This window comes from Triticum aestivum, chromosome 5D, assembly GCF_018294505.1.
Source record: "Triticum aestivum cultivar Chinese Spring chromosome 5D, IWGSC CS RefSeq v2.1, whole genome shotgun sequence".
Lineage (NCBI taxonomy): Eukaryota > Viridiplantae > Streptophyta > Magnoliopsida > Poales > Poaceae > Triticum > Triticum aestivum.
In genome coordinates, this window is record NC_057808.1 from 259483265 (window position 1) to 259497407 (window position 14143).

Sequence of the window (14143 nt, forward strand, 5' to 3'; positions counted from 1 at the left end):
TTAAATGAGTAGCCATCTCGAATTAAACGAGATCCAGATACAATGTTCATGCTCAAAGCTGGCACTAAATAACAATTATTGAGGTTTAAAACTAATCCCGTGGGTAGATGCAGAGGTAGCGTGCCGACGGCGATCACATCGACCTTGGAACCATTCCCGACGCGCATCATCACCTCGTCCTTTGCCAGTCTCCGTTTATTCCGTAGTTCCTGCTTTGAGTTACAAATATGAGCAACCGCACCGGTACCAAATACCCAGGAGCTACTACGAGTACTGGTAAGGTACACATCAATTACTTGTATATCACATATACCTTGGGGGTTGCCGGCCTTCTTCTTGTCCGCTAAATATTTGGGGCAGTTCCGCTTCCAGTGACCACTTCCCTTGCAATAAAAGCACTCAGTCCCGGGCTTGGGTCCATTCTTTGACTTCTTCCCAGTAACTGGTTTACCGGGCGCGGCAACTCCCTTGCCGTCCTTCTTGAACTTGGTGGTTTTATTCACCATCAACACTTGATGTTCTTTTCTGATCTCCCCTTCCACTGATTTCAGCATTGAATATACCTCGGGAATGGTCTTTTCCATCCCCTGCATATTGTAGTTCATCACAAAGCTCTTGTAGCTTGGTGGAAGCGACTGGAGGATTCTGTCAATGACCGCGTCATCCGGGAGATTAACTCCCAGCTGAGACAAGCGGTTGTCCAACCCAGACATTCTGAGTATGTGCTCACTGACAGAACTGTTCTCCTCCATTTTACAGCTGAAGAACTTGTCGGAGACATCATATCTCTCGACCCGGGCATGAGCTTGGAAAACTAGTTTCAGCTCCTCGAACATCTCATATGCTCCATGTTTCTCAAAACGCTTTTAGAGACCCGGTTCTAAGCTGTAAAGCATGCCGCACTGAACGAGGGAGTAATCATCAGCACGTGATTGCCAAGCGTTCATAACGTCTTGGTTCTGTGGGATTGGTGCATCACCTAGCGGTGCTTCTAAGACATAATCTTTCTTGGCTACTATGAGGATGAGCCTCAGGTTCCGGACCCAGTCCGTATAGTTGCTGCCATCATCTTTCAGCTTGGTTTTCTCTAGGAACACGTTGAAATTGAGGACAACGTTGGCCATTTGATCTACAAGACATAGTGTAAAGATTTTAGACTAAGTTCATGATAATTGAGTTCATCTAATCAAATTATTTAATGAACTCCCACTCAGATAGACATCCCTCTCGTCATCTAAGTGAAACATGATCCGAGCTTAACTAGGCCGTGTCCGATCATCACGTGAGACGGACTAGTCAAGATTGGTGAACATCTCCATGTTGATCGTATCTTCTATACGACTCATGCTCGACCTTTCGGTCCTCCGTGTTCCGAGGCCATGTCTGTACATGCTAGGCTCGTCAAGTTAACCTAAGTGTATTGCGTGTGTTCCGAGGCCATGTCTGTACATGCTAAGCTCGTCAACACCCGTTGTATTCGAACGTTAGAATCTATCACACCCGATCATCACGTGGTGCTTCGAAACAACGAACCTTCGCAACGGTGCACAGTTAGAGCGAACACTTTCTTGAAATTATTATAAGGGATCATCCTACTTGCTACCGTCGTTCTAAGCAAATAAGATGCAAAAACATGATAAACATCACATGCAATCAAATAGTGACATGATATGGCCAATATCATCATGCTTCTTTGATCTCCATCTTCGGGGCACCATGATCATCTTTGTCACCGGCATGACACCATGATCTCCATCATTGTGTCTTCATGAAGTCGTCACGCCAACGATTACTTCTACTTCTATGGCTAACGCGTTTAGCAACAAAGTAAAGTAATTTACATGGCGTTTATTCAATGACACGCAGGTCATGCAAAATAATAAAGACAACTCCTATGGCTCCTGCCGGTTGTCATACTCATCGACATGCAAGTCGTGATTCCTATTACAAGAATATGATCAATCTCATACATCACATATCACATCTTCTAGCCATATCACATCACATAGCACTTGCTGCAAAAACAAGTTAGACGTCCTCTAATTGTTGTTGCAAGTTTTTACGTGGTTTATAGGTTTCTAGCAAGAACGTTTTCTTACCTACGTATGACCACAACGTGATTTGCCAATTTCTATTTACCCTTCATAAGGACCCTTTTCATCGAATCCGTTCCGACTAAAGTAGGAGAGACAGACACCCGCTAGCCACCTTATGCAACTAGTGCATGTCAGTCGGTGGAACCTGTCTCACGTAAGCGTACGTGTAAGGTCGGTCCGGGCCGCTTCATCCTACAATGCCACCGAAACAAGAAACGACTAGTAGCGGCAAGAAGAATTGGCAAACTCAACGCCCACAACTGCTTTGTGTTCTACTCGTGCATAGTAACTACGCATAGGCCTGGCTCATGATGCCACTGTTGGTAATCGTAGCATAATTTTAAAATTTTCCTACGTTCACCAAGATGCATCTATGGAGTATACTAGCAACGAGGGGAAGGGAGTGCATCTACATACCCTTGTAGATCGCGAGCGGAAGCGTTCCAATGAACGTGGATGACGGAGTCGTACTCGCCGTGATCCAAATCACCGATGACCGAGTGTCGAACGGACGGCACCTCCGCGTTCAACACACGTACGGTGCAGCGACGTCTCCTCCTTCTTGATCCAGCAAGGGGAAAGGAGAGGTTGATGGAGATCCAGCAGCACGACGGCGTAGTGGTGGATGTAGCGGTTCTCCGGCAGGGCTTCGCCGAGCGTCTGCGAGAGAGAGAGATGTTGCAGGGGAGGAGGGAGGCGCCCAAGGCTGTGTGTTGCTGCCCTCCCTCCCCCCCCCTTTATATAGGCCCCTGGGGGGGTGCGCCGGCCCTGGGAGATGGGATCTCCAAGGGGGGGCGGCCAAGGGGGGAAGGGGTTGCCTTGCCCCCCAAGGCAAGGGGGAAGCTCCCCCCTAGGGTTCCCAACCCTAGGCGCATGGGGGGAGGCCCAAGGGGGGCGCCCCAGCCCACTAAGGGCTGGTTCCCTTCCACTTTCAGCCCACGGGGCCCTCCGGGATAGGTGGCCCCACCCGGTGGACCCCCGGGACCCTTCCGGTGGACCCCCGGGACCCTTCCGGTGGTCCCGGTACAATACCGGTAACCCCCGAAACTTTCCCGGTGGCTGAAACTTGACTTCCTATATATAATTCTTCACCTCCGGACCATTCCGGAACCTCTCGTGACGTCCGGGATCTCATCCGGGACTCCGAACAACTTTCGGGTTTCCGCATACATATATCTCTACAACCCTAGCGTCACCGGACCTTAAGTGTGTAGACCCTACGGGTTCGGGAGACATGCAGACATGACCGAGACGCCTCTCCGGTCAATAACCAACAGCGGGATCTGGATACCCATGTTGGCTCCCACATGTTCCACGATGATCTCATCGGATGAACCACGGTGTCGAGGATTCAATCAATCCGTATGCAATTCCCTTTGTCAATCGGTATGTTACTTGCCCGAGATTCAATCGTCGGTATCCCAATACCTTGTTCAATCTCGTTACCGGCAAGTCTCTTTACTCGTACCGCAATGCATGATCCCGTGACTAACGCCTTAGTCACATTGAGCTCATTATGATGATGCATTACCGAGTGGGCCCAGAGATACCTCTCCGTCACACGGAGTGACAAATCCCAGTCTCGATCCGTGCCAACCCAACAGACACTTTCGGAGATACCCGTAGTGCACCTTTATAGTCACCCAGTTACGTTGTGACGTTTGACACACCCAAAGCACTCCTACGGTATCCGGGAGTTGCACGATCTCATGGTCTAAGGAAAAGATACTTGACATTGGAAAAGCTCTAGCAAACGAAACTACACGACCTTTTATGCTATGCTTAGGATTGGGTCTTGTCCATCACATCATTCTCCTAATGATGTGATCCCGTTATCAATGACATCCAATGTCCATAGTCAGGAAACCATGACTATCTGTTGATCAACGAGCTAGTCAACTAGAGGCTTACTAGGGACACGTTGTGGTCTATGTATTCACACATGTATTACGATTTTCGGACAATACAATTATAGCATGAATAATAGACTATTATCATGAACAAAGAAATATAATAATAACCATTTATTATTGCCTCTAGGGCATATTTCCAACATGTATTTGGATATCGAAAGTGTTCCGGGTGACATCGAGATTTTACCGGAGTACCGAGGGTTTAATGGGCCTACATGGGCCTTAGTGGAGAAGAGGAGGGGCGGCCAGGGCAGGCCGCGCCCCCCCTTCCCCTCTAGTCCGAATTGGACAAGGAGGGGGGGCGCCCCCTTTCCTTCCTCTCTCCCTCCTCCTCCCCCCTTCTCCTACTCCAACTAGAAAAGGAGGGAGTCCTACTCCCGGTGGGAGTAGGACTCCTCCCGGCGCGCCTCCTCCTGGCCGGCCGCCTCTCCGTCCTTTGCTCCTTTATATACGGGGGCAGGGGGCACCCCATAGACACAACAATTGATCATTGATCTCTTAGCCGTGTGCGGTGCCCCCCTCCACCATAGTCCACCTTGATAATATCGTAGCGGTGCTTATGCAAGCCCTGCGTCGGTTGAACATCATCATCGTCACCACGCCGTCGTGCTGACGGAACTCTCCCTCAAAGCTCGGCTGGATCGGAGTTCGAGGGACGTCATCGAGCTGAACGTGTGCTGAACTCGGAAGTGCCGTGCGTTCGGTACTTGATCGGTCGGATCGTGAAGACGTACGACTACATCAACCGCGTTGTGCTAACGCTTCCGCTTTTGGTCTATGAGGGTACGTGGACAACACTCTCCCCTCTTGCGTGTGCATAGGAAATTTTTTGAAATTAATACGTTTCCCAACAATATTTGCTTGTGAAATATGGAAAGTGTTCACTAAAAATGGAGACCGGTTGGCCACGCCGATAAATATGGGTTGACGTGTTGGCTGCGCTGCCGACGCAAATCAAAATGAAGGTGGACACCAAACGGACGGCCGACCCAAACGAACAAAAACGACTACGCTAATCAAAATGAAGGTGGACACCAAACGGACGGCCGACCAAAACGAACAAAAACGACTACGCTGACAAATATGGGTCGGCATGTTAGGTGCACTGCCGACCCAAATCAAAACGAGGGCGGATACCGAGCAGACGACTAACCCAAACGGATAAAAAAGAACAAATGCGCCGTCCGTTTGGATCGGAGCCGTGAAGTTGCTCTTATAGCATGTGTATGCTCATATATGTAAACGAACTTTGATTCTACTGTGTAAAAGAAAGTACTTCCTCCATTCTCTTATACAAGCCCACTATCATTTTGCATCAATACAAGACCATCAATAGTAATTAAGGCAAAAATTAATGATGTTTCTTTGTACTAGCAACTTTTTAATACTTACATGCATGTAATCATAATGACACTCAGCCACTTCCTTCATTCGTTGCATGCTTATGGTGTACTAATGATTCCGGTTAATGAAAAAATTGACTTGCAAAGGAGTCATTAAATTTTATCTTGATACCTGTATTAAATTTTATCTTGATACCTGTAATATGAGTTTGTGGTTGTACAGTATAAGATAATGGTATAAGAGAATGGAGGGAGTAGTACAATCGTACCGTGTAAAAAGAGTAACAGTACCACGTCTTTCCTTTTGGTCGCGAAAATGGACAGACAATAGCACAATTCCGGTAGTACTGCATGCTCGTAAGTTCAATCTTAGTGGCGCTAAAAATGCTCATTATTATTTACCGAAAACAAAGATATTCCAATCACTTCAGTTCTCCAAAGTAAAAACAGGGGTTTCAACCGGCGATTTACTCAACCGGGAAACAGCAAGCGGACACCACCATTTTACCAATCACACTGCTTTTCTCGATTCGTTGTGCTCTGCTACTCTTGCTTAGTAGCAGGCTCCTTGGCCGGGATCTCGTGCACCACCTCGATCGGCTTGATCGTCCCCTCCCCCTCCTCCTGCCCCGCCGACTGCCTCACCTCCACCGTCTGCACCGTCTTTGTCACCGTCGGCTCGCTGCCTGCCGCCACCGCCGGGGCGCTGTTCTCCGGCAGGGGTGCGTCCTTTAATGTTCATCAGATCGTACATATGTTAGTCTCAAAACAAAATGGGGATTTTCGGCCAATCAACATCAATTAAACAGCATCGTATATATGCATAGGGCCTGCGTACCTTGGGTGAGCTGGTGTCAGTCGTCGACATGTCGCTGATCTCGCAGAGGAAAGATGGATGGAGAGTGGATAGCTGCTCAAGAGGAAGTATGGAAGCTGATGGTGGTTTCAGCGTCTGGGGCAGGGGTGCTTATGTAGTACGGTCGCCGAAGCTACCAGAAGGATGTGAGCTGGCTTGGTCGGCGGACAGCTGCCCACCACAACTAGCAAAATTATGCTCAGCCAACCACCTGTCGTATCCACATCATCCATTTCACTTTGGGGATGTCGGCCGCCTAGCCCACCACCTCGTGCTTGCGTAGACCGTTTTGATCCCTCGTCTAATTATTTTGTCAGGAAACTATGAACTAATTATCTCTACTCCTAAGGCCCCTTTAATTCGTAGGATTTTAAAAACGTAGGAATGAAAAAAAATATAGGATTGAAGTGGCATGCCCACTTGAATTCTATAGGATTAACAAGGAGTGTTTGATGACACATGAAAAACAAAGGAAAAAAAAAGTTGAAGTGGATGTTAGATTTTCTATAAAATATAGTACAAAAGATTTTATAGGAAAAATTCCTATGGGATTCAATCCTATGAATCAAAGAACCAACATAGAAAAAAATCCTCAGAATTTCAATCCTCCAGAAATCCTATAAAATTCCTTTGAATCAAAGGAGCCCCTAATGTCTCAGTTGGTAGTCTCCGTTCCGGATTTATTTTCGTCCCATCTATCATGTTTTTTTGGTACCTCTTCCCACCTTCGCTGGTTTTTTTCGTAGATTTTTTTCGTCCCCTTCCCCGACTTCATCGGTTTATTTTCGTGTCACCCTCTCACACAACGAAAAAACTAAACGGATCAGAACTTTCTATACTGACGCAAATTATTTAGTAATGTCTTTATATAAAAGAATCAATCACAATCAATCTCTAAAGATCAAATCTAAATTAATTAATCTTCATAACGTTTGTTTCCTTCCGAATCACGTCCATAACTTTCCTTCCTTGTCAGGCAGAAACTGTTTGGTAGCAGATATTAGGAAGCTTCCTATGAGCGTAGTAATAGGAAGTATTCTTTTTTTGGATGATTCGTTTCCATGCATGATGATAGTAAATTAGGCCAAAATTCACCACTATTTATCAACGTCATCAATCGTATCCATTCCTACCAGTTTTAAGGGAATCCACTCGCTACGTCTTTTTTAAGGGGATCCGTTCGCTACGTCGTCGTCGCACGTTATTTTCACAAGCAATTTCCTTAAAAAACACAGCGCCCTACCTCGACTTCCCTACCTGGACGCCGCCGCCGCCTCCCGGCGATCCCCTCCTCCCTCCCGCAGCTCGAACGGCCCACTTTTTTGGCCACGAGCACCGTCTGCCTCTTCGCCCATGCGTCGCCCCACCTCTTCAACATAGCCACGAGCACCATCCGAGGCGGAGCCGCGGCGCCTCCACAGATGCGGCGGAGACACCATATCCAGTGGAGACGGCGGTGTAAATCTTCTCCCACTCTGCTCCTTTCCCTGGTTACCGGCCTGCTCCACCTCCCCTCTGCTTCGTGTGGATCTGCTCACGTGCAGCAGTAAACTTTATTTAGGTAGAACTATTCTTCTAGGCCTTCTTTTGTTACTTACAAATTAACTTTTTGAGCCAATGCTTACAGCATGAAGTATTACCTAGAGTTCCTTAATCAATCTGCTTGTCCATCGTTTCATTTGGTTCAATTATTATCAGCAAGAACGCATTGTGAAACCGTTAGCTTATGAATGTGTGCTCTTCCTGCAATAATAACATTTGCAAGTAAGGGCCGAGGCACACCCATGCATCAGGATGATGTGCACCACGTGGGAAGTAATACTAATATGGCCTAAGTGGATAATGAAATATCCAAAGATACACTTGACTGAATCAATTTTTTTCTCTGGAATTGTTCCTCGTGATGCGCAGATGTAGATGCTATATTTTTAAAATTTCAAATCACCTATGCATGCCAATGTGATTCTTATCCTTTTCATTAGACAGTGTGTTCCCATCAATCCATCCATGCACCGAACCGATTTTTTTTACTCTGTTCAGGTTGCAATTACGAACGAGTAGCATATGTATGCACTGAACTACTTGCATAAGACAGTGAAATACTTCTTACTTGCGTGAGTGGAATTTTGGAATAGAGAAAGAACATACAACAGAGATTACGTAATTAATTATTTACATAAACCGAGATCACCTAAAACAAGTTTGATAGGTCCGTTGCATCGCACGGGCATTTTTGCTATATGTACTAACAGATTCTATTTATTTCCTTTGATTGGTCAACACTCCTATGTCCTATGTAGGTAAGAAGGAAAGAAAACTTAACGGTACAGCCGGCAAAACAGTCAACGGCGAGCTTCATCGCCGCGTACGCGTCGTAGTACCTGGCCATCACCGGCTGGGGCATCGAGGACTTAACGCTGGTGAAGAAGGCGTGGGTATTGGTAGAGCTCCAAGAAGCTGCCCTTCGTCCTGCCCGCAGTCTTCACCATCGGTCCCCGGGTGACCACCCTGGAACTCGGCGACGCTACCAAGGCGACACGGGCTGGGTTGGTTCGGTCCCTCATCGAGCCACCATTTGGACCGGCCAACCACCACCGGCGTCAACGTGCTGGGGCAGTGGCGAGGTGGGCTGCGTGTGCGGGTGTTGTGGCGAGGTGGTGGACATGCGGGAGCGCCAACGATGAGGTCGGTGATGTGCCACGGCAAGTGCGCGGCTGTTAGCCATGAACCTTCCGTAGCAGTTTTTTTCATGAACCCATGTTTTTTTGTGTTCGGGCCTTGCCATAATTAGCGGATTAACCATGAAAAAAACATGACGTTTAGTTTGTTGTCAAATGGTGCCGTGATTTTCGGATCAAGCCATGTTTCTCTTGTACTTCCTATTTCTTGTTCGACTGAATAGAAGTGCAGAAAGTGAACACACCAACACGACTGAAAGCAATCATATTCAGTTATAGAGGTATACATTTATACAAGATATACACAGGCAGGTGCGGCCAGTAACCCAACTAACTCTTGAGCTGACCTTGCTAATCCTTTACTCGCGATAAAGACGCAGATGATAAGGAAAGGTTGTTACGAAGAGAGCAATGGGGGAGAGAGAATCGCGTGGCGGCAGGTGGGCCTAAACATATGCTTCAACAAAGAAAACGGCAACGTAGGATCATGGTGCGTGATTATAGGCGGAGGCTATTAAATCTCACGCGAAAATCATGGCTGAGCGATTCTCGCACGATCCGAAGTTCACACCAATCGACCGTTTTCCCCAGTTGATGGTCTGCATGTGTGCTGTGCTAAAACGGTCGCTGCCATGGCAGCGAAACCCGCAGCTAGAACGCTGCCAGCACCAAGTTGAGAACTCGAGATCGTCAGTGGTGCATGCATGACAGCGGCGGCGAGAGGCTATGGTGCATGGGGAGGAGAGAAAAGAAGGAGAGGGGAAGCTTGGGGACATGGTAGTTGAAAGTGCAACTATCCCTGGGTGGTTTTGGTAATTCCTAACAACATATAGCTCATTGAGCTAATGCTATTTCAAGATAAACATTTCAGGAAAGCTCAATGATTGGCATGGAATGGATGAGAAAAGTGGACCCCTCAAAATGCTAAGGACAAAGGATTGACTCAAGCTCAAAGCACAAGACTCTACAATTTCCATTTTAAGTGATCCAAGATCACATTGAGTCCATAGGAAAAGCCAATACTATCAAGAGGGGGTGAGGTGTTGCTTAATGAGTTTCTTGCTCAAAGTGCTTAGTGATATGCTCCAGAAACCCTCAACTACTTTCTCACATCCACATTTGTCCCAAACCAAAAGTCAAACTCGGCCCCACCGAAACTGTCTATCCGGCGCCACCGAGTTCTATTGACATAGCCACTGCCAGAAACCCTAGTCTTTTCGGTCTCACTGATAGGGATCTCGGTCTCACCGAGATGGGATTGTAATCTCTTTGTTTCCCTTCGTAACGTTTCGGTCAAACCGAGATGAGTGATTGGTCCCACTGAGATTGCAATGCAAACTCTTTGTTTGCCTTTCGTAACGTTTCGGTCTAACCGAGATGAGCGAATCGGTCCCACCGAGTTTTCCTGACCAACTCTCTGTTTGTCTATTACCAAAATCGGTCTCACCGAGTTTGTGTAATCGGTCTCACCGAGATTACGTTATTCCCTAACCCTAATGAAATCCGTCTCACCGAGTTGACATGTCGGTCCCACCGAAAATTCTAACGGTCACATTATGAAGTAAATCGGCCTAACCGAGTTTAATGATTCGGTTCCACCGAGTTTGGTAAATTATGTGAACGGTTAGATTTTGTGTGGAGGATATATATACCCCTCCACCCACTCTTTATTCGTGGAGAGAGCCATCAGAACATGCCTACACTTCCAACATACATTTTCTGATAGAGAACCACCTACACTTGTGTTGAGGTCAAGATATTCCATTCCAACCACATAAATCTTGATCTCTAGCCTTCCCCAAGTTGCTTTCCACTCAAATCATCTTTCCACCAAATCCAATCCTATGAGAGAGAGTTGAGTGTTGGGGAGACTATCATTTGAAGCACAAGAGCAAGGAGTTCATCATCAACACACCATTTGTTACTTCTTGGAGAGTGGTGTCTTCTAGATTGGCTAGGTGTCACTTGGGAGCCTCCGTCAAGATTGTGGAGTTGAACCAAGGAGTTTGTAAGGGCAAGGAGATCGCCTACTTCGTGAAGATCTACCCGAGTGAGGCAAGTCCTTCGTGGGCGACGGCCATGGTGGGATAGACAAGGTTACTTCTTTGTAGACCCTTCGTGGGTGGAGCCCTCCGTGGACTCGCCCAAGCGTTACCCTTCGTGGGTTGAAGTCTCCATCAACGTGGATGTACGATAGCACCACCTATCGGAACCACGGATAAAAAAATCTCCGTGTCAACATTGCGTTTGCTCCCTCAATCTCCTCCCTTTACCTTCATATGCAATTGTTTTACTTTCCGCTGCTACACTCTTAGAATTGCATGTGTAGGTTGATTGCTTGTCTTGTGCTAAGTTGCTAAAATCTGCCAAGAACTAAAATTGGGAAAATGCTAGATTTTTAATTGGTCAAGTAGTCTAATCACCCCCCTCTAGACTTACTTTTGATCCTACAGTAGTTTACCCGGGGGCTGCTGGTCGGCACGCTGAGAACGAATGGTGGCGGCAGTGACATTTTTTCTCAGTCCTCTTGGTTGGACCGGTTGAAGACCAGACCGGATCGGACCGAATATTTTCCAGGCCGATTTTAGCAGACCAGATCGTCCATTTTCTCTAACAAGCCAGGACCGAGCGTGTCAAACACCGATTGTGCCACGAGCGGTACGTCCAGCCCTGCCCACCAACGAAGCGAAGCTCCTACTCCACGTGAAGTTGATCGCGCTGTTGCACTCGTACGGTAGGAGCCACGGGCACAATGTGACGCCCGGATAATTAAGCTACAGTAATCCCACGTTAACGATGCCACGTCACCCCGTTTACTGTTGATAAACTCTCGATAGTTCAGAACGATTCAAATTCAAATTTAAGATATAGGCAAACAGTAAATGTTTTCAAACATAAAAACTAAAATGTTCTTATTGTGGCAAATAATTCATAGGATATATTGGTGGAGAGACCAAAATTTGATAAAATGTTTTAGGGCTCTAAAGTAATTAAAACAGCAGCAAAAACAATTAATTTAATGCCTTTTATAAAGTTATAATAATATAACTAATTTAATAATATGCCAAAATAATTGTGGCAGTGGACTAATTAGTAATACTAATTTAGGTGCTCATTTGGCATTTTATAAAACTAAAATAAAATGAAGTTGAGATGGAAATAGTAAAGAAAAAAAAACAAAACAAAAGTGTAAAAGCACAGGCCACTGTGCACTGGGCCAAGTGCACAGTGCCTGGCCCGAGCCTCGGCCCACTCCAGCTGGTCTGGCCCAACCCCTCCCCAGGTCGTCTTCCCCCCCTGTTCCCCCGACCGGGGTCGCAACAGGGGCGAGCCCCGCCGGACCGCCTCGACGACGACTACCCGGAGAGGATAAGGCCGACCCCTCCCCTCGACGCCTCGGCCTCCTCCCCACCTACCTCCACCAACTCCCCTCTCCATCTCGGCCGCTCTCTCTCTCTGCCCCACCCCCTCGCCCGAGCGAGATCGCCGCCGAAGCCTCGCCGTAGGCGTGGCCCCGACCACCGTTCGTCGAGCCGCCGAGTCCCCGAGCTCCCTCTACGTCGTCCTCGTCGACCCCGCGCTTCAGGACGAGCTGGGGTGCCCTGCAGCGGCCGGGTCAAGCTTTTCCCCGACCTCGGTCGCCGCCGCCCGCTGCGATTCATCCCGCCTCCCCTCTGCGCTCCCGTTCACTCGAGGGCCTCCGTGTGCCGCGCCGTAAGCCTTCGCCCCTCCTCCTTCCTCTGGTTCCTCCTCATACACCGTAGATGGCTCGCGGTGCCGCCGTCGCCATTGCCGCATGCGGCCTCGTCCGCGAGCTCGTTGCTCTCACCCCGTCCATCTTCGAGCCAAGCCGTGGCCTCCGTCGAGTTGCCGGAGGTCCGTAGAGCCCGCTAGCGTCGTTTGTTAGCTAGAACGCAGCCCGTAGCGTGGTTTTCGGAGATGCCCGTAGTCCGGCGCCGCCCGCGGTCGTCGTTGAGCTCCACTCCGGCCACCCCCGCTCCGGGGATCGCTCTAGATCGACGCGGGACGATCTACTCGTTCGAACGCCACCGAAAACGCGCGGAATGGTGCACCGTGCTGGAAATCCGAGCAACTCCGGCGAACCTCCGCCGCTGGAATGGTCGCCGGCGTGATTCCGGCGACGTCACCGACGTGGCACCCGCGTGGCACCGCCTGGGCCACTGACTGGTGGACCCAGGGCCCCCCTTGACTTGTTGACCGCGGTCAACGTGCTGACTGGGTGGCCCCCAGCCACTGACATGCGGGCCCCCCTCTGTTAATTAGTCTAACAATTGTTTCTATAAATAAAATTAATTTGTTAGATTAAACACTCACTGACATATGGGGCCCACCCCTCTAATTAGACTGTTAGTTTAGTTTAAATTACTGTTAGACTAACAGAGGCCGACATGTGGGTCCCACTGGACCCACCTGTCTGGTTTGACTAGTCAGCCGACCTGTTGACCTGCTGACGTCAGCGTTACCTCATGCTGACGTCATAATTCATTTTTGCTAAATTCAGATAATTCCAGAAATTCAAATAATCTTTGAAAATTCATATCTTTTAAACCGTAACTCGGATGAAAATGTTTTCTACATGAAAGTTGCTCAGAACGACGAGACGAATCCGAATACGCAGCCCGTTCGTCCACCACACATCCCTAACCTATCGAACTCGCAACTTTCCCCCCCTCCGGTTCATCTGTCCGAAAACGCGAAACACCGGGGATACTTTCCCGGATGTTTCCCCCCTTCGCCGGTATCACCTCCTACCACGTTAGGGCATACCTAGCACCGCGTTTTGCCTCCTTATGTTTTGTGATGCTTTGTTTGCTCCGTATTTACTATTTCTTCCCCCTCTCCTTCTCTGGTAGACTACGAGACCGACGCTGCTGCTACCCAGTTCGACTACGGAGTTGACGACCCCTCCTTGCCAGAGCAACCAGGCAAGCCCCCCCCCCTTGATCACCATATATCGCCTATTCTTATCTATACTGCTTGCATTAGAGTAGAGTAGCATGTTACTGCTTTCCGATATCCTATCCTGATGCATAGCCTATCCTTGCTACTACTGTTGTTACCTTTACCTGCAATCCTACATGCTTAGTATAGGATGCTAGTTTTCCATCAGTGGCCCTACATTCTTGTCCGTCTGCTGTGCTATACTATCGGGCCGTGATCACCTGGGCGGTGATCACGGGTATATACTTATATACTATATACATGGCACCTGTGATGACTAAAGTCAGGTCGGCTC

At 48.2% G+C, this 14143-nt stretch overlaps 1 long non-coding RNA gene across 1 annotated transcript; it reads right to left on the reverse strand.

Annotated features, from left to right (window-relative positions):
* Positions 1-5725: 5725 nt before the first annotated feature.
* Positions 5726-6409, reverse strand: LOC123120629 (uncharacterized). Its single transcript, XR_006459538.1, has 2 exons — positions 6191-6409; positions 5726-6081 (listed from the first exon to the last, which is right to left on the reverse strand). It is a non-coding gene; the product is annotated as an uncharacterized lncRNA (long non-coding RNA).
* Between the last annotated feature and the right edge of the window lie 7734 nt (positions 6410-14143).